Source organism: Chelonia mydas, chromosome 22 (assembly GCF_015237465.2).
Source record: "Chelonia mydas isolate rCheMyd1 chromosome 22, rCheMyd1.pri.v2, whole genome shotgun sequence".
Taxonomy (NCBI): Eukaryota; Metazoa; Chordata; order Testudines; family Cheloniidae; genus Chelonia; species Chelonia mydas.
Genome location: NC_051262.2, coordinates 2,531,870 through 2,536,893, shown reverse-complemented (window position 1 = coordinate 2,536,893; position 5,024 = coordinate 2,531,870). Strand labels below are relative to the sequence as shown.

At 51.5% G+C, this 5,024-nt stretch overlaps 1 long non-coding RNA gene across 2 annotated transcripts; it reads right to left on the bottom strand.

The window, feature by feature from the left end:
- Positions 1 to 2,207: 2,207 nt before the first annotated feature.
- On the bottom strand, positions 2,208 to 3,985 carry LOC122463581. 2 transcript variants are annotated; one of them, XR_006287065.1, is made up of 2 exons: positions 3,630 to 3,985; positions 2,208 to 2,962 (listed from the first exon to the last, which is right to left on the bottom strand). It is a non-coding gene; the product is annotated as an uncharacterized LOC122463581 (long non-coding RNA). The 2 variants fall into 2 exon arrangements; XR_006287064.1 differs by having other exon boundaries at positions 2,208 to 2,772.
- Between the last annotated feature and the right edge of the window lie 1,039 nt (positions 3,986 to 5,024).

The window sequence follows — 5,024 nt, the reverse complement described above, 5'->3', positions numbered from 1 at the left end:
GTTTAAACTCCATGAAAACTAATAGGGCGTTACTTGCCTTGTTTTCACTTAGCTGCGCCCTATTATAGTGTACTAGCCGCCATTTACATTGTGTACACCCCCGTCAGATAACCCATCAAAGAAGCCTTGTAAATGCTAGTGAAGGACTTTAACAGTAAAGTGCTAATTTCAAAGCCCGTGGCCCTGGTGTGTAATGACAAGAGGTCAGAGACTCAAAGTGCATTCCTCACTCACCCTCACCAGAGGGAAAGCCCACGTGGGTGGAGGCACTGGCAGCTTGCTTTCTGTCAGAGGAAGCTATACGCAGGATTCAAGGAAAGATCCTCCATCTCTGCACTGTTCGGACTCTTACAGGGAAGTGTACCGGATGCAAAGTGGAGATCCCCAGAGACAATCTGGGTCCCCTGACAAGACTTTTGGGAAAGTGGCAGTTTATTACATCACTGCCACCACTGAGAATTACGAACCGTAACTCACCAGTGCATACATTTTACCTGCTTGAACCTCTCAATAACTCACTTCCTTTTCTTAGCTGATAAACCTTTAGTTAGTTTACTATAGAAGTGGCTGCCAGCATTGTCTTTGGAGTAACATCCAGAGTGTCAGTAGATCTGGATAAGTGACAGGTCTCTTGGGACTGGGACCAACCTGATGTGCTGTGATTTTTGGTGTAAGTGACCTTTTATCACAAAGTCCCGGTTGTCTGGGTGGCAAGATGTGCTGGAAGGTGGAAGGGACCGTCTGTGACTCCATGGTAAGGCTGGTATAGTGATCAAAGGTTCCTTTCATTTTACATGAGAAGCTGTGTCTCTCCCCTCCCGTACAGTCCCCTTGCCTGCCCCACTCACCCCTTGCCCTTTACCCTGCAGTGAGGCTCAGTCAAATGCAGGGACTGCAGGTGTAAAGGTGGGGAGGGGAGGGGTCACTTATGAGGTGAGGTCACTTATGCCCTTCCCACCCTGGCGAAGAGCAGCCACACTCTGACCTGAAGCACACACTATCATGCCCCCAGCCGTTCAGGCTATAAACTGTTCCAAACAGTTAAACATCCTGTTCCAAAAGCAGAGAGGCCAGTGTGGGTGAGTGGTTAGAGAACTGCACTGGGAATCAGGAGACCGGGGTTCTACCGCTGGTTCTGCTGACAGATGACCGTGTACATGTCACTTTGCATCCCTGAGCCTCAGTGTCTCCATCCATGAAATGGGGACAATGATGCTTCTCCCCCTTTGTGAAGTACTCTCGGATCTCGCGATGAAATGAGCTCTGTAAGAACTAGACATTGTTATACAGCAAACGAAGGTAGAGAGCGGCTGGCACACAAGCCATGCTGGCAGGATGCGCAATTCCAACACACCACCACCTGGCACAGTGCAGTGGCCCTTACACAGCAAGGGGCCTATGGTCCCCTGCACTCCTATTCTCTAGGCAGCCTTTGTGAGGGGTTGTGGGGGCTACAGAAGCATCCCTTCAGAGGGATGGGGTCCAGGCTGCCTCGGGTCTGCTCCGCAGTGCTGTCTCTAGCATGCTTGGCTGTCCTTCCTCCTGTTCTCTCATGCTCCTGGCAAGCAGGAGGGGACTTTGCAATGTGAGAGGGCATCACCAAAAGCAGTGGTACACGTGCACTGGGGTTGGCGTGGACGCTTTTGAAAACATGAACCAATGTGATTCGGTGGCAGGTATACAGAGATGCGTCCTGGAGCAGGGAGGGGAAAGTGCTTGTTTTGTGACTCCCATGAGGGCAGCCCGGAAATGGTGCCCTCGCTTCTGGTCACCCCAGTTCTGGGAAGATATTGGTAAGCTGAAAGGGACCCAGTAAAGAGAAACAAGAATGGTCTTGTAGCTGGCGGGTCCTGATTCAGGGGGAAAGCTCAGAAGAGTTACATCAGTGGCATGAGGCTAAGTGGGTCCATGATGACTGTACAGGTCTAATGGTGCAAGAACCAGGAAGCGACAAGCACCGTTATGGGCCTATGAGACAGATGTGCCGCCCACCCTGCCTGGTGTGAATTTGGCCAACTTTATAAATACAGACGACCTTCCTCATTTGTGTTCTGTGGGGGCTCTCCTTAAAGCTAGCCGTAATCCTCTAGCGTGAGCTGTGCTGAATGGAAAGGGTCCGTCTCTATTTGCATGGTAATGAAGGTGCTCTCCGGAATGGTTAGCCACACTGCAGAGTGGCTAATGGACATGTCTGCAAGACTTAGGGGAAATTCATACTTCCAGACAATCTAATCTACTCACATGGTGATGTATGTTTGCAACAGGAAGAGATATTGTTTGACATAAGCTATTAACAGACAATGAATATGGTCCCTGACACCCTGCATTAATGAGCAGACTTCGCCGCCAGGAAGTGACCCTTCTGTGAAAGGGCCCTCCAAAGGCACGGAGGCTGGGGCAGCTGGGGACCAAAGACAGATGCTCTCAGATGCCTGGTGTGTTGCTCTTTCCTCCAACAGGGGTCAGAGGCAGAGCACCTTTCCCTTCGTGCTGGAGATCCAGGTAACCTGGCCATACTCAGTGACTGTGGTGAGGTTCAGCCAAGCCGTGCGTTCAGTGTTAGGATTTTCTTTCTGTTTTGGAAAAATTGCCAATAAAAAGAGCTTTGATTCAAGCCACAGTGAACTGGGGTCCAGCGTCTCCAGGGCAGTCGCCGGCTGCTTCGCTCAGAGCAAACGGAACGTACATCCGAGGCAGAATAGCAAGGTGAAGGTCCTGGGTCATAAGGCTGACGACGGCTGAGGTCTTCTCCGGCTCAAGGTCACTCATGAGCTGAGCAGCAAAAGGAAAAGAGCGAAGGAGCGATTGTGTTGGCACAAGGGCAATGGAACCAGAAGAAACGGGATTAATCCAAGAAAGGGAATTGCAATGAGATGACTGTGATTAGGGGACCATCCTAGGGGATGGGGTCCCACTGCCTGAGTCATCAGAAGCTAGGCTGGACCAAACCCCAGAGAACAGGCTGTAAGGACAGAGTATACCGTGTAATGAGGATGGAGATCCATAAGCACAACCAGGGAAAAAGGTGCCCTGGGTGAACTTGTATTTTGTCGCCCCTGGCACCCGCTGCCTCCTCAGACCCCCCACCCCCGCCCATCACTCCTGGCCCCTGCTGCCTCCCCTGTCATTGCCCCAAGCTCCCTTCTGTGGCCTCGCACCCCAGGACCACCCCAGTCCTGGCCTGGCCTCTTGACCTTGGTGCCCCTCAGACCACAGCGCCTGGGTAGTCACCCCTGTTGCCCACCTCTAAGGCCAGCCCTGGGCACAGCACAGCAGCCACTGCAGGGATCTCTGAGCCCTAATATGCCCTGTCAAAGGCACTTGCTGGGGTGGGGGTGTGAAAGCCTTCCCCGGCCAATAGCCCTACTGGCAGTTTGCAGGGAGCCAGAGGGCTCTGCAGAGACATGGAGCAGACTGCAGCTGCCTTCAGCTCTGGATACAGAAGAGTGGCCCTGTAGAGCATCTTGGCTCAAGATGGAGCGTTGCATGCTGGGCCCCACACCTCCGCATTCAGAATGAGGGAAGCCAGGAGCCACAGTCTAGGATATTGTGGGACTCGGTTAGTTCCTGCTATGGCTGCTCCGTAGCCCCCCCTTTTCAGCCACACCCTTAACCTCTCTTTAATATACCTTATGTTTTGCGGGAGAGGGATGTGCTCAATTCCAGCGAATTCCTTAGGTCTCTTTCAGGCACAGAATCCTTCCCAGGAGTTAGCTCCGTGGAGTCAATGTAATGAAACCGCTGTATCTCGCAGTTGGGTCACTCAGGAGGGATGCTGGTAACGGACAACATCATTTTTGCTGTAATGTTGGGTTCCTTTCAGTGCTGATAAGGAGATAAAATTCTTGCTCACGTTGCGGGAATCTCAAGTGGAAGTTAATCGTAAAGGTACAAACTCATTAATATATATGCCCAGTGAGGGCCCAGGTTCTGGAGCAGCGCCGCTCCAGAAGCAGAGATGCATTTGTAAATTCTCCCCTCAGTAAGTTTGACAGATTGAATAGCGATCCCGATCTCAGCTCTGTTTTATACTCTCTAAGAATTACTGCTCCCAGCCCTCCCTCTGGCTGGGAGAGATAAGGCCTGTAAAGAACTCATGGTGCTGATAAATAGGAATGAACTGGGGTTTGCTGTTATTTTTCCTGCTTCGGAGTCTTCAGTTCCTTTGCTTCAGGTTTTTCTGAAATATTTTTTCTAATAAATGTTCTTAGCAGAGCTCAGTAAAAAACCATTGTCTCCTTAAGAATAAAGCTGGGAGAATTTTAACTTTAAACGTCAGTCTGGAGGCTCTTTTGTTCTTTTCAGATTAACTTTTTAATTAGAAACGGCTAGAAAAGCTGGCCTCAAACTCGGTTTCCCTTGTAGCAACGAGCCACCAGCCCGTGCCTGGCACCTCTTCTTTCATATCTGGCTGGCAGGACGTTTATCTCAACGCTCAGCCTCAACGTTCTCCCGCTTAAATTCATCTCCCTTCTCCTGGACTCCCCCTTTTATCCATCTACGAATCTCCTCTCAACCGCTACTGCTGACACCCTTTGGATCCCTGGCTTTCCCACTCCCTGGCAGGGACAGAGGCATGGATGTATTCAGGCTGGCTGAAACTCAGTACAGAGAAAACAGAGATGACACTGGATAGCAGGGGTGACTAAGTGCCAAATTCTGTGCCCATTGAGGGCAGTGGAAAGACTCCCATTGACTTCCCTGGGCATTGGATTGGTCCATAGAGGGGAGGGGAAAGCCAGTGATCCAAGTATTGGGGGGACTGTGTCCAGGACCGTCCAAAGAGGCCCTCCGTGTAGGGACCTCCATCTCTGTAACCTACGGCAGCACTGCTGAGTTCCCAAGCAGGGCCCTGCAGCACCCACAGGCAGATAAGGAATTCCCAAACCAAGCCCTGATCCCAGAGACGGAGTAAGATTTACTGGGGCCCTGGGCACAAAGAACATTTGCCCACCCCCCACCCCTTGGGAGCCAGGGGGGCCAGAACCGGGGCAGAGGGGCCATGCCCCACTTTTTAACATTGA